At 38.2% G+C, this 24,021-nt stretch overlaps 1 long non-coding RNA gene across 3 annotated transcripts in view; it reads left to right on the plus strand.

Annotated features, from left to right (window-relative positions):
- Nucleotides 1-9,182, plus strand: part of LOC122229571 — an 81,903-nt gene extending 72,721 nt beyond the window's left edge. For all 3 annotated transcript variants that reach the window (XR_006207056.1, XR_006207058.1, XR_006207057.1), the window contains one exon: nt 8,988-9,182. This is a non-coding gene — a long non-coding RNA (uncharacterized LOC122229571). The remainder of the gene's footprint in view (nt 1-8,987) is intronic.
- The last annotated feature ends 14,839 nt before the right edge of the window (nt 9,183-24,021 follow it).

A 24,021-nucleotide genomic window follows, 5' to 3' on the forward strand; every position in this document is an offset into this window, starting at 1 on the left:
CTCTCTTGCTTTGGATCCCATCTCCCCCTCTCTCTGCCCCTTTCCCATTCTTTTTAGTCCTCTCCCAAAAATAAACATTAAAAAAAAATCAAGGTAAAAATGATAGCAAATGTATTAATTTGGCACCATTATTAGCATTTCAATGGCAGTTCCTTCTTTTTTTTAATCCCTCACAGTTTCCAGATATGTTGTATGATTTCCTTGATTTTTACCACTACCTTCTGTGGCAGAACTGCTCACAACCTGGCACTCACTCAGGGCCGTTCATTTCCCAACAGACAGGCTGTACGGATTCTCTCTTAAGCTCGATGTCTCTGAGATCCTTCCTGAATGTCAATGAGGAACCATCACAAGCAGTTGTAGCAATTGTCTCCCTCAGAGGTAACAGATACACTCATTAAAAAATTGCTGAGGACAAGGGCGCGAACCTTGAAAGCCTCCATCAAAAATAAATACATAAAATTATTGTGCGTACTTGTTTAGAAGCCTCTGGGGAATTCTCAACAAATGAATGACTGTCTCACAGCACCCTAGCTGCTTTCTTCAGTAATATTTTAAATAATCTTCAGCATAAAGGTCATAAAAAGCAAGGGACATTTATTTGCAAGAAGGAAAGCCACTTTTACTCTTTTACTTTTTCAGTTCAACCTCTCAACCTGCACTTCTGCAATGCAGCACATTTGTTGAGCTTATGATTGCCTTCTCTCCTGTGAAGGACTTTTTCCCCTCATCTTAAGTCAGTATGTGAGAACACAAGATGAGCCTTGGATCTTGCACTAAGCTTGCTGTGTTCAAAATCTTACTCATCTGAAGTAGCTTCTATCCAGTCAACACATTTCTTGAGCTCCTAATGATAGTCCAGGCATTGTTCTAGGTGATGGAGCTTCAGCAGCAAACAACAGATGAGTGCTGGAGGCTGGAAAAGACTAACAGATTCTCCTGACCTGCACTGAATGGGTTACTGTATAGACCCCTTCACACATGGGGGTGGTACTGACAGGCAAGAACACCAAGCGTCACAACCCATCACTGCTTTTTTGCCCCCAGTTTCACATTAGTGTCAGAGAGCTTGGGGGGGATGGAAGAGTTTAAGATTTTATTTACTTTAGTAGGCATTAGGACTTGTTTCTTGCTCCTTCCTGGATTTGCACTAATGAAGTTTTAAATGTGTACTTTTAATATGGTGCTAGTTGTGGTAGAAAAGTCATTAGAGTCAGCACACCAGGGTGAAGCCCCAGATTTGGAAGAGTACATGATTTAGGGCAAAGAGTGCAGGCTTTGGGGTCAGATTTTATTTGCATCCAGGCTCTCTGACTTCTTAGCTGGGTGAACCAAAAAACACTCTGAATTTTGGTATCCTCTTCTGCAAAATGAGCATTTTAATACTTAGTAGAATTAGGAGTATTAAATGAGGTTTATATACATGAGTGTCATTCTAGCTAATATTTCTCTTACTAACTAGCTGGTGTGTGTGTGTGTGTGTGTGTGTGTGTGTGTGTGTGTACTTTGAAATTATTTTCCTACCTCTGGGGATTGAGATGGTATCTAGATATTCGTTATAGTCTATCATGTGCATAGACAAGTCATCTCTTGCAGAAGCCAAATCGTTTAGGTGCCATCTCAGAATTGATTCACACCATGGAAATCCATGTAAATTTATACTATTTAGGTTGAGTAAAAGTTGGCCAAAAATTATAGGAAGTGCAGTATATACTGTTTGGTGAATTTGCTTTAGTGATGATAAAGTGCTGTGCTAGACTACTCTGTTGGGTCTGTTTCTTCTACCTAAAATGCATGATGTTGTTCTGGGGGAAAGTGGTGGAAATAAATCTAGTCTTCTCAACTGGGATATGAAAATACACATTATGGTTTCTCATTGTTAAAGTGAAGTCACAGGATTTAGAATATGGAAAAGACAAATGTAAGTAACAGCATGGATTGGATTATTTAAAAGTTTTAATTGTTAATAAATAACGAGTGCATATGTTGTACTTAAGCTTAAGCCAAGAGGGTGCTACTCTGTAATTTAAGACCTCAATACCCTAACACTGTTTATTAGGAATAAAAATGTTTCTCTCCTTCTCTTGCTTTAAAATACATGAAGACTTAAACTGTTACTTTACGACGGATGGAAACACTTATTACATTCTGTACGTATGTGAATAGCTATTTCAAAGCAAACACAGGGTTCAAGAAGCCTGGGAGCAAATCAGGATTTCCTTCAAAGGGCACTCCTGAATCAAGGATTCAGAGTCGCATGAAGGAAGAGTGGCAGATGGAGGGCAGTAATTTGCCTCTCTCTTTCCCTGTCTGGTTGTGCCTGATTGAAAAAGAACTGGGTATGTTCACAGTAATGAGTAAGGAATAGAGGAGATGTATCAGATCAGGTTAGAGCGGTGGATCTCAACTTCTGTATTAGGTGGCTGACAAAGGGGAAGCTATTGCAGAGGTGTTTTGGAGCTGGCTTATTTCAGTTCATGAGAGTAGACTGTTAAATTTTTAGGAATCCTGTGAATCAACCATTATAAAAATTAAGTTATACTAACATACACTTAAATACATAAAGTTAGGAAAACAAAGGCAATACATACTCAGTCATCACTTCTTAATTGTTCTACTGCATTTTACTTTATGCTGTTTACATTTACTGTATCAGTATGCTGGAAATGTCATCTAAATAGCGTGCTCCTGTGCATCTTTTCCCAACTCTGAATTCAATGATATCATATTGGCACTTGGAATTGGCCATGGTAGTATTTACACTATGAAAATTGGCAAATGCTGCAAACCAGGGCTTTTCTCTTTTTTTCCCCCTAGAGCTGGTTTGCAAACGTTTACTAGCATACCGCTGGATGTGAGAATGAAGTTTTAGATAGGATTGGACTGAATTTAGAAAAAAAAACTACTTTAGGAAAAATTTCAAATATACATGAAAGTGGAATACTATTAAGAATACTCATATGCCTATTTTCCAACTTCAGTAATCACCAACATATTGTCTGAAGTATTATAAATCAAATCCCAAGTACCTCATAGGTTTTATTTAAAAACATTGCTGCATATATCTCTAATGCTTAGGAACTTAAAGATATAATCACAATTTTATTATACTAAGTATTAACAATAATTTCATGATATTCTTTAATACTAGTCCATATTCAAATTCTTTGACTATTTCAAAGATGTGTTTTTAGAATTGGTTTATTTGAATCAGGAACCAAACAAGTGAACTGGTCTTTTTAATAACTGGAAGAGAGCAGAAAGCTATGAAGTCTGTCTGAGATGTCATTAAAGAGCAGGAAAGGAAGATTTGACAGAACATAGTTCAAAGTAAGGATTAGAGAAAAATAAAACTGTTTCATGTTTATGCCCTGCTGAGATCAGACTCTTCAATAAACTGGTTATACAAAAAAAGCACACAATATATTTGGTGCCCTTAAAAAGTTCATGTTTTAGGGCGGTAGTGGATGTTTAACTTTTTTTAGGTCATAGGCACCTTTTGAGAGCTAACGAAAGTTACCTGCATGTGTGGACCCACATTTGCACACAGTTATGCATGCTATTTGAAGGCGCATGGAACTCTCCAAAACTCATCCTGGAGCCAGTGGAACCAGAGCTAAGACCTGGGATTTGGAGGGTAGGAGGAAGACATGTTCATGAATAATTAGAATCTATAGTAGTAATGTTAGAGCCTAACATATTCCAAGTGCTTTTGGGACACAGAGGAAAAGAGTTGCTAATTCCTTTTAAGGCACAAGAAAATTGACATTGGAAGTGGAGTTTGACATTTGGAGTAAGAGTTTCTCAATCAGAGATGGTAATTAAGGCTGGCATACTGAAGTTGGAGGTGACAAGAGATAATACTAAACAGACAGCTTAGCTAAGAGGTCAAGAACCACAAAGAGCTGTATAAAGGAATTTGAGTTTCAGTTGGTTTGTCATTGCAGGATTCTAAATTAGGGAGTGACATGATCAGATTTGCATAAGGGCAAGTTCAGTGCAGCAGCAGTTTAGGGGGTGGGAATTTCAGGTGGAGACTGAACACAGTGAGGCCTGGTAGCAACTGTAACTATTATAATAGTTGAAATTAAAGATGACAGGGTCTGGACTATGGCACAATCAATGAGGTCAGAAAAGAAGGAAGGACTTTAGGAGGTATTTAGGAGATAGTAGATGAAGTAGTGTGGGTGCATGTGCTAAGATTCTTAGCTTTAAGGCTCTGATAGAAAAGGTAATGCTATTTACTGAAATAAAGAATATAGGATGCATAGCTGTGGTCTAGAAGAGAGAGGGGACAGAAGAAGGCCATTGGTTTGGAGCACTTTGAATTTGAAGTATCTATGGAACAAATAGGAAGGGATTCCCATAAGGAGCTAGAAAGAAAAGATCAGCTCTGGGAGCTGGCCCAATGCTTTAGGTGCAGAATGAGTATGAGGAGGCTTAGTCTAGTTTGGGGTCATTTCTGGTTTGAAGTTGTTTATGGTCAGAGATGGACCATGATTAGTTATGGGACCCAGTGAACCTTCAGGGCTTCTCCATGGCAAAATTTTATCCTCCAAAAATTTACCCAAGAAGCATTTCTACTGAGAAAAACAAACGAACAAAACAAAAAAAACCCTGTTAATCTCACAGTATTCTTTTTTTCTTCAATCCGATTTCATCTCCAAATGGCAGAATTTTACAAATATAAATCTGGTCATATCTCCTGCCCACTTAAAACCTTTAAATAGTTCTCCATTGCCTAGGACAAAGCTCAAACTCTTCCTTACCCTCTCCTAATTTTAATGACAATGATTGTTTTTTTCATGTGGATAGTAATTCTTCAGGGAACCCTTTCTAACCCTTCAGGGCCAGGTCTCAGTGATGTTGAAAGTATTGTAGATAAGTTAAAAGTTGATTACATTTCCCTCTACTAAGCAACTTTTTTCAGCAAACTGGTATCACTGATTTAGAAGATACTACTATGGAGTAGAATTGAAGTCCTGCTATGTGCTGGGTAGTTTGAAAGCAGTTGTTTGAAACTACAGTGATGAAGAAATTGAAGTATAAGCTCCAAATTGCCTTGTCTCAATTATATATTGTGTTGTCAAGAGATTAAAATACTAAACTTAGTGTTTAGGCATAGGATAATCATGTTCCTGGTCATTTTTCCTGGGTTGATCATAGAATTTTTTGTGGCTGTACAACTGGATGCCAGTTTCTACCCTCTGCTGACTCCCAGCCAGATTATTCTTTAATCTGTCCTCAATTTGATTTTCTTATCCAAAAATAAAAAATGGGACTCTAAGAGTCTAAAATGAAGGTGAGAAAGAAGGCATAGAGGCTGAGTGAGAGAGAAACAATGTGTAATTTTTACTTGGAGAGACAGCAAGGGAAATGAGCAAAAGAATAGGCTCTTGGAGTCATGTTAAATTCTGTGCTGTGCTATGTAAACACATCATGAGAAAAGTGTTAATCTAATGCTAGGCCCCCTATGAAAATCTGTCATTCCAAAACTATGTTCCATTTTCAAGGGACTAGAGCTTTGCATTTCTTGGAAGCATTGATCAGTGTAAGTGCAGGTCGATCAAGGCTTTTGTGTTTGCATTTAAATGTTAATCAATCACATTTTATTAAAAATTTAAGGCAAGAGTGAGAATGGAAAATTGTATGGGTCTGTGCTTATGACAAAGAAGTCAAGTTGAGATCCATTTTGAAATGACTGGAGAATTTCATAATGTGTACAGTATTAGGGACCCATCTGGACAACAGATACTGGTGGTTGTAATGATGGGCATAGGTTGGGGTTGGGACTAATGAACATTTATTGACAATCTCTACTTTCCAAGATGAGAAAGTGCCTTCCGTGATGTCTGGACAAATGAACAGTGCATCCGGGCATCCCATTAATCATTCCATACATAGTTATAGTAGTAGTTATCATTTTAAGTGTTCTGAATATACCATTTAAAAAGCTTATTGTGATAACACATATATAACCTAAAATTTACCATTTTATCTATATGAAGTGTATAGTTCTATGACTTTAAGCACATTCACGTTGTTCTGCAACCACCACCACCATCCATCTCTAGAATTCTTACAACTTTCCAAACAAACTCCATACTCATTATATAATCACTCTTTATTACCCCTTCTCCTGAACCCCTGGCAGCTACCTTTTCTTTTTTTCTATCTCTGTAAATTTGAGTACTCCAGATAGATCGTATAAGTGGAATTATACAATATTTGTCCTTTTGTGACTAGCTTATTTTACTTAGAATGCCCTCAAGTTTCATCCATGTTGTAGCATGTATCAGAATTTCCTTTTTAAGGTTGTGTAATATTTCATTGTATGTACCATATTTTGCTAATTCATTCATTAATAGATCATTCAAGTTTCCATCTTTTGGCTATGGTGAATAATGCTATGAACATACATATACAAACATCTGTTCAGTCCTTCCAGTTCTTTGGGGTTTATACCCAGAAGTGGAATTACTGGATTACATGGCAATTCTGTGTTTAATTACTTGAGAAACCAGCATACTGTTCTCTACAGTGGCTGCATCATATATTCCAACCAGTAATGTGCAAGTGTTCTAAAAAAACATAAAAATATGTTTTTCTATAACTGAAAGTTAATAGGAAAAGTGCTGTAAAATGTTAAGAAGGAAAGCTGGGGTACAAAAAGTCAAGTGGAAGAAGGGTAATTTGTTCTTCCTTTTGAACTCTCTAAACCAGAAGAGATTCCCAACTGATGAGCTTCAAATATGCTGCTCTGATGTCGATCCCCTAAACTCTTAGGTGGGGTAGACTGTGGAGGATGAGGTCCTGGGACAATAGGCAGGGCCTGGGGCTAACAGCTGGGAGAGTCTGGAGCAGCCTCCCCTATTTACTACAATGTGCCTAACAAACCTAATCATTTTCTCTGTAGGCTAGTATTTGAAAAAGGTTGGGAAACACTGTTCTGAAGTATAGGGGTAAAGCCAGTATTCAAATCAGGAAGAGATGTAGAAGCATGAAACAAAATAGTTCAACGACCATATTTATGGAGTACCTTCTATGTTACAGGGCCTAGGTCAGACTGGGGCGGGGGGGGGGGGGGGAGGATACCTAGTGGATACTATGGGGTAAATGAGGTAGAATCATTATACTTTCAAAGAGCTCAGTCTCTTGAAGCTGAGAGATAGGTAAAGGAACAATGGCAATGACTTCTAAAGTAATCTGCTGAGGGATGAGGGAACTACAAGGTGCCCAGCCCCTGCCTATTCAGGCCTTGAGATTTGAAAAGAGAGTTAGAGAGTTCTCTGAACTCTTTTCATTTTCCCTCCCATGGGAGGCCAAATGTAATCCCTGCTTCTCATTTTGTGGGATGTGGATGCTCAAGGTAACTTGGCCATGTCAGGAAGCAAATGAACTGTCTGAACTGAATGGAGCTGTTTGTTAAAAAGCTTGGAAGTAGTGTTTGGATAAGGTGTCAGGACTTAGGAAAATCATTTGCAATACAACAGAATTTTGAAAACTCAAGGAAGCCCTCCCTGAAGGCTTTTCCTCATATCTGGGCTCTGGGCTCAGTTGGGCTCTGGTTATCCCTATTCTCTGCACCCTGGGTTTATTTCTTATGAAGGCACATAAGTACTGTGGTTGTCTGGTTATTTACCTAAGTCTCCCATTTGTCCCCAAGTGTCATGGAGACAGAGATCCTACCCAGAAACATTTGTTGGATGAGTAAGTAAGTGAGCAGAGAGAGAGCTACAAAGTAATCGGGTCCATTGACATGAAGTAGTAAAGGCACTCACAATCACTTAGATTGCTTTTGGAAAGTAGATATTCAATCTCTGTTGTTAGAAATTCTGACAGCTACAGAATGGTGACATGGTGCTATCATAGTTCTTGCACTGTAGCTCAATACTTTCCAAAATGTTCTATTAGGTCTCTATCCCAAAGTCTTCCCTATATCATCCCCCAGGTAATCAATATATGACTGAATATCTCTATAGGTTGCAATTGTCTGAGTTCATTATGTTGTTGTATTTTTTTTGCTAAATGTTTGTAATACTGCATGTGAGACACAAAAATACTGCCACACTTTATGTAGAATAATTTTAAGAGACTATTGATATAATTAGCCCAATCATTTCTATTTTCCATCCAATTTGATTATATTATACCTACCTTTGATTCTAGGTAGGAGGATGATAAGACCGTTTCATTTTAGCTTTCCCATTTTTAACTGGAAGTAATATGATTCCTAAAATATCAATGAACGATATCCCAGAAGAATTGAGGAAATAATGGGATGAGGACTACGGTAAAAAGTGCTTTGGTGACCAGCATTTGTACCTGAAGTGTTGTAAAAGTATACACATCCTGCTGGGAAGAGGATCAGTAATCTCTTTCTAACTCAGAGCAGCAGTATTCCAATCTGGCTGAAATTCTGGGAAGTGCTGGAAATCCCCGAAGCAAAGTGCCAGATGTCATTTTTGGATCCTGGCTATGTGGGCTTGGTTGCTAAGAAGATGATGACTTCCTTCTCCCCTTTGCCACACTCATCTGACGCCCGAGCGACAGGGAGTTGATGTAAGCAGAGCAGGGATCTAACAATGTCAACTGTGCTGACATCATTCTAGCTGTGTGGGGCTGATGGGAATTTAGAATATCAAACATCATATCAAGGGCAGTGACCAGGTGTGAGTCATTTCCCTGGAGAAGCAGGAGAGAGGAAGAGAGGGCAGGATTATCTCACGCTGACACATACAGCATTTCAGGCTGAGCTATTTGACTGGCTTATTTAAAAGCAGAAAAACCTTGTGTTTTCTCTCTCTCTCTCTCTTTTTTTTCTACCGGAAATACTTTGTATTCTGGTTCTGTGTGTGTCAGTATAGATTCAAGTGTTTCAACATCATAATATATTAAAATACACATTCTTTAGGATCATTAATTTCTATATTATGTAAGAAATATGAAAACTCAAAGAATTTTGTTTTTCTCTATTTTCCCTTCAGGTATCACCTAGTGAATTGTTCAGCTATCACTGAATTGAAAAGGAGCCGAACAAAAGAGCATGCTCCAGGGCTGATGACACTGTTTTGGGATTGCTAAATGAGTACAGCACTTCAGTATTCTAGCAGAGTATACGGCTTGGTGCAGGGAAAGGGGATGTGCAGTGAATATTTCTTGGATAAACAATATAAAAATCCTGTGAGTTTGTGAGTGTGGATGTCAATATATAGGCTCTCACCTACTTTATGGAGTTATTTATCAGTTGCTTTTAAGGGATAATACACATCGAGCCTGGGTACGGTAACCATTTTGGTGTTAATGAAGATACTGGTTTCACAAAGCCTTTGCCCATTTCATTAGAATGATTGTGCTAGGGCAGTTAAGTCAGAAAGGAGTAAACATCAAAGCATCCAAAAAGCCTTCTGCTTCCAAAGATTCAGTGTTTAATAGTAATGCAAGAGGTATATTGACATATGGTTGTATGGTCTCCAAAATAATCCCAATTGTGTCTTGTCACTCTGTGGAGTACTAATTTATCTGTCTTATGTCAGCCATAATGCAAGGAACTGAAGAACAGTTGTTGTTATCCTGTACTCAATGTTAAAAAAAAAAAAACAGCATTTATTATTCCATTCAATGTGAATGTTTAGTAAAATGGCATATGCATGACAGATTGTGCAACATATTGGAATTGATGTGTATCAATTGTGATTGGTGTGGATTGGACAGTGCAAACAGAATGGTGTGGTTCAGATCAATCTATCGGGCAGTACTTGTATAATACAGATGGTGTTGGAGGCAATGGGAGGGGAGAATGTGAAAAGGGAGGGATGGCTTCTTTAGAATGATATGTAGAATGACATAAAGAACTCCAGGTTGTTGTTACGGGATAATAAGTAAGTTGATAAGAGAGATGAAAGGGTGTTAGCATGTTCCTAGAAGGCATCTTAAATGTCTGAAGCAGATGTTAAGAAATGTAGAACAAATTTACATTTCATTTCCTTTCCTTTGAAAGTTACTTGGTAAGGGATTTCTCTGTCTCAATCACAATTTCTAATATAGGGAGATTGAGATTCAAACAATGGTTGATAGTAACGTTTGATGATGGTCTGTGCACCCTAAACAAGTGGTTCTCAAACTGGCTCTTAGGATCCTTAAAAAAAGGAAAAAAAAAAAAATCCCAGGGGAACATTTCCACATGCCTGAAAATTGACATCACAGTATTTCTTGGCTCATAACTGCTATAAAAGTCTGCTCTGGTTTTCTCCTTCCACTTCCAGAAGGACCTACCTAAAAGTTCCATGTTCCTTTTAGGATGACATGGTGCTATTATGGGGCCCTCTAAGAAGGAAGTGGAAAGGGTAAAAAAGATGTGAAATAATTATTGAGACAGATTATTACTTCAGATGAGAGAATTTGGTTAACACTATTTTATAAACAATGGGAACTATAGCAAATCATCTTGTGTATCCCACAGAGAGAAAATAGCAGCAGCCCTTATCACCAATGGATGGAAAAATACTGCAGAATGTCTGCCTTGTGTGTCCACCTTAATATTCAGACTGAGATGTAAAGGAACAATTTAGAAGCTATATAAGGACAATTTTCATAAGAGCTCAACAAATTCCTCTTCTCGAGTTAGGTTGAGGGGATGTGTGATTGGTGGTCATGTCTCAATTTCTTTTAAAGAGAGGCATAGTTGTTTCACTCTTCAGATAACCACATCTAGTAAAGAAAACTATATGGTTCTGCACAATAGGATACTGAATTGGACCAGTTGTAAAGAAAGAATGTGGGATGCTTGAAAACTTCTTTAGCAACATGCAGAATAGAACTCACAACAGTTATAAACAATGTGATCTGTTTCTTTGTTGACTAGAGGATTATAAAACTACTAGCCCCCTTCAAGGTCCTTTATGCTAGAATTGCATAATCAAGGATTATTGTTATAGTTGGGCTTATTTGTCTTGGAAAACTGTACTACTTAGGCGATTTGGAGAGTGACTATAAACATACATGGGAGGGAAATTTGCTATTTACAGATTAAAATTTCAATCACAAATGGAGCTCAAAATACTGTAGTTTAAATAAGAGTTTATTTCTCTCTCATGTAATCCAGATCTGTAAAATAGTGCTGCCAATCTCAGCCTCAGGCTTTCATCTCTGGGTTTAGGAGAAAAGTTCCCTTTCTTTCTGTCTCTTAGGCAGTCAGTGGGAAGTAGAAAGGAATCAGGGGAGTATATGTCCAATTGTTTTTAGAAACAAGACCTGGAAGGGACACAACACTTCTCACATCCAAGTGGTCTGAATTAGTAACATTGGACTCTTTCACCTTCACCTACAATGAAGACTAAAAAAGATCCTTAATTAGGTAGTCATGTACTCAGGTAAAACTATTGCTGTGGAAGAAATGGAGAGCAGATATTAGGGACAACTAACAAGGTCTTATGGCTAAGCCCATAGGAGATCTGGGTTTGGAGTGTACTGAGAGATAACAAGAGACTCTACTATAGTGCCCTTCAAGGGATCTTTATAGCCTAGAAGAATCATTCTAACCTAAAGGAGAGTAGAAGGTTTATGCCTATTACAGGATCAGAGAAGGAACGCCTATATAGGGATGTGCTAATATGTGATGCCAGGAGGAATTGTTTTACCTGGTGACAACTGAGAGAATGATTGCAAAATATCACCCCCAAACTCCTTCAGAAGGCTTAGAAGGTATATACATGTTCTCAATGGAGGCTAACAAAGCCTAAGCTTTAGCCATAGAATAACAGGAATAGCCAATAGACTTGGAAGCTGAGTAATGAGGAGAAGGGAGATTTGGGGAATGTTAACGTGAGTGGCTGATGGACAGAAATGTGTAATGTGGAAGATAAAAGGCTTGGGGACATTGATCTGTACTCTATGGAACCTGGCCCGTTTCTAATTGAACCTTGCATGGTGTTTGGTCTCATGGCCTTAGCCAAAACAGTGCCCGAAGCAGTCTACATGCTCTGCAAAAGTTTCAGAGAAGTGGTTCTCTATCCAAGTAGAAACTACTTACCATGGACCTACTAGCTTCATTGCTAAGATAATAGAATACTCAACCTACAACTTCTAGGGGATTTGTAAGTACTTAAATTTGACATTATGGTTTGTATTTCTTGTAGCAACAGAGTCATGTCAAAATAGGATGCAAGTTACCTATGCTTGTATGCTGTTTAAATGGTGTAATGGTATTTGGCTAAAAGACTTAGAGTCTGCACATCCAAATCTTTCCTGGCCATTCTCACCTAGGAAGACTCTAGGAAATATTTTCACAGAGGAGGCCAAAGCAAGAAAAAAATAATATATGACCGTTAGCTGGAGCTTTGGATCCCAACTCCAATGTAGAACTCTGGTGCAGAGAAGTCTTTTTCTAAGCAATGTATATTGAATGGCCTAAAACCAAAGAGGCCGAGAGGCTTACTTGCATCATTTTCACCTTCCAGCTAAAACCCAGGCTTGGATATTACAGTTCAGGCCTTACATACACCCTTGAGAAGCAGAGGAAAATGCAAAGTTGAGAGATCTAAATAAGGTGGATAAGAGTATGCATACTTGGATCATATCTTAAATCTCCAAATTCTTGGGACAATAAGTGTACAAAAAGGAACCTGAGGGGTGTTATTAATTGATTGTTGAAATTTTCAACATTTGAAAGGCCCAGTGTGTGTCCTCTTATTTGAACAATTTGGATCAGCCAATCTGGAGGAAGGTGGGCAATGAAGACGATACAGACAGGGAGGTACTATCCATATGTATCCATCAATCAAGCTCTTTGAAGAGGCCAATAGTGACCTCGTTCTCTCCAGAAACTGTGTGTGTGTGTGTGTGTGTGTGTGTGTGTGTGTGTGTGTGTGTGTTGTCTTTGTTTTGTTTTGCAACACAGTGTAAACCTGAGTAATAGGCTGTATTTGTTGGCTATTCCCTATTGAGAACTATGCTATTAAATGTTTATGCTTCTGGCTTTACCTGGGCTCATTATAGCATAGCTTCACTGGATGAATATTGAGAAGGGGTATATGGAAAATACGTGGGACTCCACCGACAGACATGGTCTGCCTCAAATCATCACAGTAATCTCAATGGAACAATGTGAAATAGAACCCAGAGCTTTTACTGTTAAGGTCATCGCCCTGACCAGATCAAGCTTTTTTCCTTCCTTTGAAGAAATGCTGCCTGTGGTGAGTTCTGCACATATGTTTTAAATAGCTCATTATTTTCTCACAGGATCCCTTGCTAATGTTAAGTTATTTAGATATTATTCCCCTGATATATATTTCAATCTCTTCTTTCTTACTTTACAATATTAATTTTGTTTTAAATCCCGTGTCTCCTAAAGCTCACCCTTTTCTTGCCTGGGGATATAGTTTTCATTTTGGCACTTCCATTTTGATTGAGGGATTGAACAATAAAGGCTCATCTTTGTACAAAGGACAATTTATTATTTATGTGAGTCAGACAAATGTGCAGTTTTTTGCAGTATGTGGGTAATGCAGGGAGTGAATATCCAACCCATCCGATTGATATTTCTATTAAAGATTGTAGTCAGTTAAATAAGTCCTTTGGATTGATATAAGAGCCTTATATTTTCATTGAAATATTATTTTGGTAAATATTTGTTATTTATACTTTATTACTAGTCCTGATATATTCTTTAACTACTGTACACCAAAGGATCACAATAGGAATATTGTTAGTTTTTGAGTCTGTTTTGAAAAATATTATTTAACAAAACTAATATTTTGAAAACTATGGGCTTCCTAAAACTAAATACTGACATTTGAGGTCCTAGGTTATTGCATTGATCTTTCTCTAGTGACTCTGGAAAAAAAAATCCCTTCAGGCAATATTATTTAACATAATTGGTTTCTTGGCATTCTGAGAGATAAGGAACAATATAGTCTAGTGTTCCAATTTGGAATTGGAAAAATCATACAGACCAAGGCCAAGCTATAGTTTTTCTCTACTGCAGGGACTGGTACATTTTTCTAGGTTGAAGCTTTCTTCTTTATTTATATTTCTTTTGAATACCAATCCATTGTTGGTTATTAGAGGATATTTCTAAAAGAAAAGAAAACTCTCCACACACGTTGTGAAGGTAGAGGCTGAAAATTTTTTAAATGTCACCAGGTTGTTTTTAACTTTTCATTTGGTTACAAATATTTTAGAAGTTGAAAAGAGTCAGTGTGAGTAATATTCTGAAGTAGTAACACTATTTGTCTGTATGAATTGGCCATAGTGTCTCAACTGTCTAGATATTAAAATTAAGCCTTTTAATTCACTATCAACATTTATACTGTTTTAGAATTCCTGAGGCTCCAAACCATACTGAAATAATAATTGCCTTTACCAAACTAAAACTACTTTGTAACATCCTCTTGTTTGGAAATGAAATGGGCCATTGGCTGTATCTCTTTTTTTTTTAATTTTTAATTTTTAAATGTTTATTTTGAGAGAGCACAAGTGGAGGAGGGGCAGAGAGAGAACCCCAAGAAGGCTCCATGCTCCTTGCTGAGCCTGAAGCAGGGCTTGACCTCATGACCATGAGATCATGACCTGAGCTGAAATCAAGTCAGATGTTTAACCAACTGAGTCACCCAGGCACCCCTGGAGGTATCTTTTAAAATGATTATATGATGGGGTGGTTTTCACACTGTCCAGTCTTCTCCAAATACAAGTGCTGAGGACTTCACAATGCACACTGCTACCAACTAACTTTTGGGTATTGAGGTATACACCATCTGTTTCAGGGGCTTACAAGTGTCCTGAGAGTTCAGTGAATTCTCATTTTATGGTTGGATGTGAGCACAATTCAAGATGTCCTGCAGGACCTCACTTATAGGAGGAACAGAATATCCAACTTGGACCTCAGTATATGTATTGTGCTCAGTTGAATGGTGACAGATGGCCTGCAATTGTAGGTTTGGTTCCCATGTGGATTCCCTTTAAGGGGGATCCCAGGTCTTTCCCCTTAGTTCCATATTAACTAAGCTATTGAATTAGAAGATATAGGGCTGGCAAGGATATAGCATAGATTTCTTTGGCACGTGACAAAATGAAGTACTGTAATCTAGCTATGAAAAATAATCTAGAAATTTCTATTACAATCTGAAAATAGATATTCAATACCCAGTGACCTCCCCACCCCCATAGAGCTTCATCTTAGAAATAAAAGCTGTATGTAAGCCATATGCACAGGAATGTTTAACTGTGGTGCTATTTGTAGTGACAAAAGTATCTAGAGAAGAGTTGAATGGCCATCAAGAAAAAAATGGTGGAATAAACTAATATATAGTTTGGGGCCATTATGCAGCTTTTATCAGAAATGAGTTAATTCTTTTATCTATTGACTTGATGGAATATCTATAATATACTATGAGGAACAACGTTCCCTGAAAGTTTATAGTTTTTGAGATCTCATTTTTACTTATTTTTTTAAATGTTTATTTCTTCATTTTCAGGGAGCATGGAGGGGCAGAGCAAAGGGAGAGAGAATCTCAATCATGCTGCACACTGTCAGCACAAAGCTCCATGCAGGGCTCGATCCCACAAACAGTGAGAACATGACTTGAGTTGAAATCAAGATGCTTAACCGACTGAGCCATGTAGGTGCCCCAAGATGCCATTTTTATAAAACCATTACAGCCACCACAAAACACTGTGTATACTTCTGCTTGAAAATCTTTGTGTAGGTGTGTGGTAAGCTATTGGTAAGAGACATAAACTGGTTAGCTTGAGAGACTAGAAATGGAGGAAGGGTGAGGGAAGAGACTTTTTTTTTTATATGTATCTGTCTTTTTTCACTACTTCTAATAAGTATGTATTTATATATAGTATTTTAAAATAATACATTTTGAAAATACTTATCATACACAAAGATTTTCAAGCAGAAGTTTACACAGTGTTTTGTGGTGGCTGTAATTGTTTTATAAAAATGGCATCCTGGGGCACCTACATGGCTCAGTCGGTTAAGCATCTTGATTTCAACTCAAGTCATGTTCTCACTGTTTGTGGGATCGAGCCCTGCATGGAGCTTTGTGCGGACAGTGTGCAGCATGCTTGAGATTCTCTCTCCCTTTGCTCTGCCCCTTCCTGCTCCCTGAAAATGAAGAAATAAACATGTAAGTTTGCATTGAGAATATTGCAAAGGGATCTGTTTTGAATCTCTACGACCCATTCTGTGGAAGATTTTGTTGGATAATTACAATGTAAAAAAAAATCTATTGGGTTCTTACAATATAATTTATTTTTACTGATGTTGAGAAGCTATTATAATGAATCTATAACTCTTAGATTATAAACTCCTTGAGGGTAGGGTCTTACAGATTTTCTTATCTTTCTCAGGAGTTTGAACAGCATTTGTTGAAAATAGGTCAAATAAAAATATCTCCCAAATTGTACTTTTTTCTTTATCATATTCCTTCCAGACTTCAACAAAAGAATAATATGAATTGAATTTTATTTGGAAAATCAACAATTGCAGTCTGGATTCAAACATCACTGTTTGATGCACCCAACCTGAATCAAAGGATCTTTCAAATCCCACTAGGCTGGAGATAAATAAACTCAAGGCTTTGAGAGGAGTCTCTTAAGGGAGTTGAGAATGAGACAGCCTCTCAGCTTTATTTCACAATTTTAACTATCAAAAGAAATAAAGTAAAACCATCTTGTAACCAATTAAAGATTGCCAGGCCAATCTAGGAGTTAATCTTAGCCACCAATTTTAAATAAACTTAATTTTAATACTTTAAATGATTTCTGTAAAATGCTGTATTTATTGTCAAGTGCTAAAAGAAGCATGATGTTTCACAGAGCATAGTGATTCAGAGTATGGGCTGTAAATCCAGACTGTCTAGATGCTCAAGATTTCAGACCTGGCAGAGCTGGTTTCACAAGTTAATCTGTGTGCCTCAGTGGCCTTTTCTGTAAAATGGGGATAATGAGAGTACCTATGTCCTGGGGTTGTTGGAAAGATATTAGAACACTTTTTGGCATACAAGCAAATGACAGTCCCCAATATTATATGCTTGATAATTAGTATTACAAACTGCTCAGAGATGTGGCTCATAGATCAGAAACCTGTGCAGAGATCTAGATGCTGAAAACTTTCATTCATGGTCTCTAGCAATAGAAAAATCTGCATGCACAACTCAGATATTCATTATTTCCAATATTTCTCCTCAAACCCAGTGGAAGTTTTTTGGTCTTTCTTGTTCTTGTGCTTATCACAACCATGATGGATTAATGTATTAGTTATATATTGCTTTGTAAGAAATTATCATTAAATTTAGGTCTCAAGGCCATAGACCTGTTATCTCACAGTTTCTGTGGGTCAGGATTTCTGAAGCAGGAGAGTTGGGTGATTCTGTCTCAGAGTACAGTCAAGATATTAGCTGGGGCTGTAGTCATCTGAAGATTTGGATTGGGGAATCCACTGTCAAGATGGCTCACTCATGTACTAAACAAGTTGGTGCTGGCTGTTGGCAGAAGAGTTCAGTTCCCCACCATATGACCAACCCATAGGACTACCTGAGTGTCCGTATGACGTGGTTGTTCCCTTTCCCAAGAACACGTATGGAAGAGAACATAAAGTGGAAACCACGGTATCTTTTGTTAAAAAAAAAAAGACAACTTTTTAGAGGAGGTTTAGTTTCATAGCACAATTAAGGGAAAAATACAGAGATTTTCCATATAACCCCTGTCTTCACAAATGCTAGCCTTGTCCATTATCAACTTACCCCACTAGAGTAATACCTTTGTTACAATTAATGAACCTACCTTGACACATCATAATCACCCAAAGTCCATAGTTGATGTTATGGCCACTCTCATGTTCATAATATCTTTTAATGACATTATGTCTGAAATCCCATTCTGTCATTTCTGCAATATCTTATTGGTTATTCAGCGTGGGAGGAGGTTACACAAGGGCTAAATACCAGGAGGCAAGAATCCTTAGAGACTATCTCAGATGTTGACTACCCTAGTGTTTTACCCATTTCATAAATTTCATTTATTCAGTTAGCATATATGTACAATATCTCTTATAGCCAAGGCACTAGGCCAGATGCTGTATTGGTGCATAGACATGTATAAGTTTTCACTTCTCTTAAAAGTATAATACTGGTGGAAAGGATGAAATTTGCATTGTTGTAGTACAAGGCAATATGGAATAAATACCAAGGAAGTAATGATATCTAAGCTCCCTAGGTGTTCAGAGGAAGAATAATTTTTGGTTGGAGTTTCAGAAGAGAGGGAAAATAATCTCCGTCATTAAGGATGAAATAGAATCTCTGTGGGTGTAAGCAAGAGAAAGTGGGTCTTATGCAGAGTAAACAATATGAACAAGATCATAGGGCTGAAAAAACAAGGTGAGTTTTAAAGTCCAGAAACCAGAATAGAAGTTTATGTGGGGTGAGAGGTAAAGGGAGGGAGAAGTAGACAGAGGCCAGTTTATGGAAATCCTTAGAAGCTATGTTAAAACTTTTAAAAAGTCATTCGGCAAACAATGGGAGAATATGAAGTTTTTTGTGTGTCTTTTTTAAAGTTTATTTAGAGAGAAAGAGAGTGCACATGTGTATGCATGCCAGGGAGAGGCAGAGAGAGAGGGAAAGAGAGAATCCAAGCAGGTTCAGGGCTGTCAGCACAGAGCCTGCTTCAGGATTCAGTCTCACGAACCGAGATCTCAGTCTCACAGAGATCATGATCTGAGCCGAAATCAAGAGTGGGATGGGTAACTGACTGAGCTGCCCAGGCACCCCCTCCTTTTTTTTCTTTTTTACACTGGCAGGTAATGTGATGTAAAGGGTATTTTAGGTTATACTTCAGTTGGAGTTGAGAAGGGAGAGATCAGAAATGGATACTGCATAGGAAGAACTTGTAATAATACTAAGGAGAGAAGGTAGTACAACAAAGGTAGTAGTAGGATTAGAAAGTAACAGGAGTAATTTTGAAGAGGGAATTTGCAGCATTTAGCATCTCATTAAATGATCCTTCATTTGAGTAAGCTGTCCCAATAACTTGAGATTTGGTGCTTGCTTTAGAAGAGGAATTGATTTAAAGAGGAAGAGGAGTTTGTAATAGGACAGTGGGTTACAAAGGACTAGATGTGTTATTTCCTTTATCCCACACGGAGGCTGAGTCTCCCTGAGTAGTTGCTCTCTGAGATGGATTAAATCTCCAAAGTTTGGGGGTGTCTGGTTGTCTCGGTTGAGTGTCCGACTCTTGATTTCCCCTTAGGTTATGATCCCAGGGTCATGGGATTGAGCCGTAAATGGGCTCTGTGCTGAGCATGAAGCCTGCTTGGGATCTTCACTCTCTCTCTCTCTCTCTCTCTCTCTCTCTCTCTCTCTCTCTCCCCCCCCCCACCCCTCTCTCCCTAAACAACAACAACAACAACAAAATCAAAAAACAAGCCAAAAAAAAAAAAAAAAAAACCCACTTCAAAGTTTGGGAAGCTGGGGAATCCTACCTAGCATCGAGGTGAGGAAAGAGTGGCGTGTGGGGCAGAACCTCAAGAAATTGAATTAGTTGGCTCAAGATTCTGTTGGACTCCACTGGAAATCATGATGGTGAGCAAAAGATGAGAAGATGAGACTATTATGGGCTGAGAATAATATAGTTAAGGTACTAGGCTTGGGATCATATAGACATAGTTTCAAATCCAGCTCTCCATTTCTAGCTGACTTTTGATTACGGTATTTAATTTTTAAGAACCTCAGCTTTCTAATTTTTAATAGGATTTATAATAGGGTCTTGTGAAGTTTCAATGAAATGTTTGGCATGTAAAACTCTTGAAATGGTGGCTAGAAAATTTATTACATCCTGTAATAAATTAAGTAGCTTTATAGAGATGGTAAACTTTATGCTACTGAAATATGAAAATTGATATTGTCCCAGGATCTTTTAGACCAAGTGAACAGAACTGTCAATCTCTTGGAATTCAGTAAGTCCCATATTACACACAGCTGGGGGAGAGGAGACCCCACATGTGCTTATATTATGATCTGTTTATATTAGGAGATATCAAGTAGAAGGCGTCGACAAAACCATCAGCAAATGTGCCCATTAATAAACACACCCTAATATTCATTCTCCTTCCCTAGGAACTTACATTCTTGTTCATTGGTTTTAAGTTTAGTGTTACCTTTATCCAAATTAACAAATGAGAGTTGGTCTGTACTTGTGGATTCCTTCCTGATGGGAAGGCATAATTAAAACAAATTACATACTTATACAGCTATACATAAAAATCATAAATGTGATTTCTTAATGATTATCTTTTCTATCAGTTAAGGGTACTAGAAGGAAAGTTGATATCCTTTGGGATAATTCATCAAATATACAAATAGGTTTGTTAGTATTCTTTGAATTGCAACTGACAATAAATCCAATTCAAGCTGGGTATGGAAAAAAAAAATTCTCTTTTTTAAAGTTTATTTCTTTTTAGTAAGCTTTACTCCCAACATGGGGCTTGAACTCATGACCCCTAGGTCAAGAGTTGCACACTTCCAACTGAGCCAGCCAGGTGCCCTAAAAAATTCTCTTAAGTAACTGAAAATTCCAAAGGGGATTGTCTCTGGAGGGGTTGTTCCTAAGGGCTGCAACAGTGGCTTTAGGGTTCTTTCTTTTGGCGCTTGTCTCTGGATTAGTTCTCTTCTGCCTCTTTTAATGGCAATATGGTTGCCAGCAGCTTCAGATCCTTAATCTATGCTCTCATAAACTTCCCCAGAAATAAGGTATCTCTTGGTGACTCTGGAAAATAGTCTCAGATTTCTCTGATACTATCATGTGCTCTCTCCTGAACCAATCAATCACTGTAGTTAGGGTAATGTCATGTGCTGGTCACCTTAGCTTACATCACATTTCTTCCCCTGTTACAGGTGATGGAATCGGTTTTAACAAATGTCATGGGTTGAAACTAGGAAGGGGATTTTCCCAAGGCAAATCATTATCCTATTACCAGGGGTGGGGCGGGGGGAAATGGATACTCTGAAGGCAAAAGCTTCCCACAAAAATTTCCTATAATTCATGAGTTAAGTTGTGAGTCAAGATTCAGGTATAAAAGAGCACCAAGTACAATAGGTGAGAGAGCTTTAATCACTCTCCTCTCTGTAGGTTTTTTACTTTTTAGCTTGCTAACCCTGTGATAGCACATTGTAGGCAGTCAATCAATACTTGTTGAATTGAGTTGAACCTGATTCAGACTCCTGCATTCTCTCAGGGTTGAATGATTCAGGTTTTCTCCCACCAGTCATTCTATTTAGTTTACACAACCATTTTTACGGATATGTGATCCAGAGCTGGAAACCAGGGGTTCTAAAAACAAAGTGAATCTTTACTTTTTTCTTTCCCCAGATTGACCCCATTCTCCCATCCTCCTGCCCTTCAAACTTCTCAAAACTTTTTCAGAGAAGGAAAAGTGGATGTTTCTGAATGACCCATTAGTTTTTAAGAGGAAGCTCTGGTGGAAAGTTGGAAAAACTATACCAGATGTAGAAAATTAATAGATGGAAAAACTTAAGCTGCTCTGGATGACAGAGAAGAAGGCATCTCTTTCTAAGTGCTCTGGAGGGGTAACTCAAAGCACTTTAATCTTTGATGAATGTGATTGAACTCTTTCCGCTACTCAAGGAAAGACAGAAGTGCTCACAAGGGCTCATTCTGTGCTGGCTCCCTGCCACTATCAACCCTGCCTTCTGCATAATTATCAGGCCTTTAACTTTTCTGTTCCTACTATTTTAAAATTCCTCTCTCAGACAAGAAAATATGAGATACGTGTAGCAAATGGAAGCCAGGTATTGCAGTAAGAGTGTTAGAATGGGAGCCAGGAACTTAGACTGGGTGCTGCATTAGTGGACTCCATGTAGCTGTTAAGTCTCCAGTGTCTGTTCTCTTTCATCTACCATGGCCTCCACTCTGAGTTCCTTTTAGCAATATTGTCTAGGAATCATGGAAGAGGTACACATACAAAGATGCTATGGCATTACAAATCTAGTCATGTTAGGATTAAACCAAGGAGTAAAACATATCCTCTGAGTCAGTATGTAAGACTTTTACTAGTTAACTAAAATATCTTTTCATTTGATGGTAAAATACTTATGAGTACACAGGAAAGGTACACAGCTCAACCACACTCCAAGGCCGACAAACACCATGATGCTTCTCCCTGGGAATACTGTGTACTACCTATGCCATAGATGGAACTGGATTGAGAAAAACACACAAATCAACAAACCAACAAAATAATGATGGATCCAGACTAGAGAAGACTGAGGAAACATACTGGCCAATCACCAGGATCTGTGCCCACCACAAATCCAAGCTATTCTTCTGCCCCTGTGGGATTCTGCTTTTTGCATTGTCTTTATTTTGATGCTACAATTTTCTACAATCCTTTTATAAGCATTCAGAAATAATTGAACGTCAGAATAAGGAGTATTTGCGTGTGTGTAGACTAATGTGGCACATTCCATCCTGGAAGGTGTACTTCTCAAAGGAATGTCAAAAGGATCTGGGTAGTAGTATATGCCCAGAATTTCCATGTCCCATGGACTTTGTGGATTCAGAGAATCAGAAAACGAGATATGAATGTGACAGATTCTGCAAACTTAGTAGAGGGGAGTTGCCCCAGGTGACTGCACAGAAATGAGAAAGGAGACTTTTTAGCCCTAATATAAAGCTGTGCATCTGAGAAAAGACTTTGTCTGTGTTTGCATTTCTTTATTTTCCAAATTTTCCCAAATCAAGAAAATATAGAGAATCAACTTCCGTTCATTTTGCACTTTGTAGTTTTAAAGCATATTTTATATTCATCTCTTTTTTTAATGTTTATTTTTGAGAGAGATAGAGAGGGACACAGGATTCGAAGTGGGTTTTGCTCTGACAGCACAGAGCCCCAGGGGGACTTGAACTCATGAACCATGAGATCAAGACCTGGGCTGAAGTCAGACACTCAACCGACTGAGCCACCCAGGCACCCCTATGTTCATCTCTTTTGATTCCTGAAATAATCCTGTAAGTTGGGCATGGTAGATGTTATGCTACAAATGGTGCTGCTAAGGCCCAGGGAGATTTAATGTCTTGCTTAGCTTGTGAAAAGGGAATGGAAGTCAAATGCTATTACAGAAGACTAGTTAGCTTTCTATGAAGTTTCAGACAAACCACCAACAAGGACAAAGGGTTAAATCAAGATGTACCAGAGATATTTGGAGCCCAAAATAGAGTGAAATGGTGACAAATGGCTATCTTATAATTATGGTCTGTATATCCAGGTAAAACAGTGCTGTGGAGAGAAGGAATTTGGGGCTCGAAGCAAGGGTGAAATGAAAAAGTTAGGAAAGCTAATGTGGTGGAATAATTTTTGTTGTCCTTGGTAGTGCCACTCTGTTTTTAACTTTCCAAACTGTATGTATGACAGAATACTTATTCTTGAATTTATGACACTTTTGAAACAACTGTTTGTCTCTCACTTTCCCCTGTGGCTTAAATAATTAAGTTTTCTTTGCTGCCAAGTCACCTCTGCAACCATAATCCAGAACTACCAAACTTCCCTGTTGGTTTTGTGGAAACACCTGTAATTATCTCCTAGCAATATCTGCCTGATTTGTGTACCCAAGAGGCAAGCGCTGGGAATAATTATCCATTCTGTAACCTACCTTGAACAGACTTGCAAAATACCAAGCCTTGCTTTGCCCCCTTTATCCTTCCTGACTTTATACTCTAGCCCCAGGTCATTACATAACACTGTGCACCTCACTGGAAGCAGGGCTACAAGCCAAACAGGTAAGCATGGAGCTTTGTGTATGAAGGACATGCAGGTTTACTCTCTCTGCTTCAACTCCTTAGTGTTTGATGTCTTTATTCCTCACAGCTCTGCAAACCTATGTCTGAATGTGTGCTCCCCTAAAACCCAGAAGCAGATGAAACTCATTAGGTCACACCAGTGCTGTTACTGATCTTTATCCCAAACCTCAGGAAACAAAGCCAAGCATGATATCCTCAGCTTTT

The sequence above is a fragment of the Panthera leo genome, chromosome C2 (genome assembly GCF_018350215.1).
Source record: "Panthera leo isolate Ple1 chromosome C2, P.leo_Ple1_pat1.1, whole genome shotgun sequence".
Classification (NCBI taxonomy): domain Eukaryota; kingdom Metazoa; phylum Chordata; class Mammalia; order Carnivora; family Felidae; genus Panthera; species Panthera leo.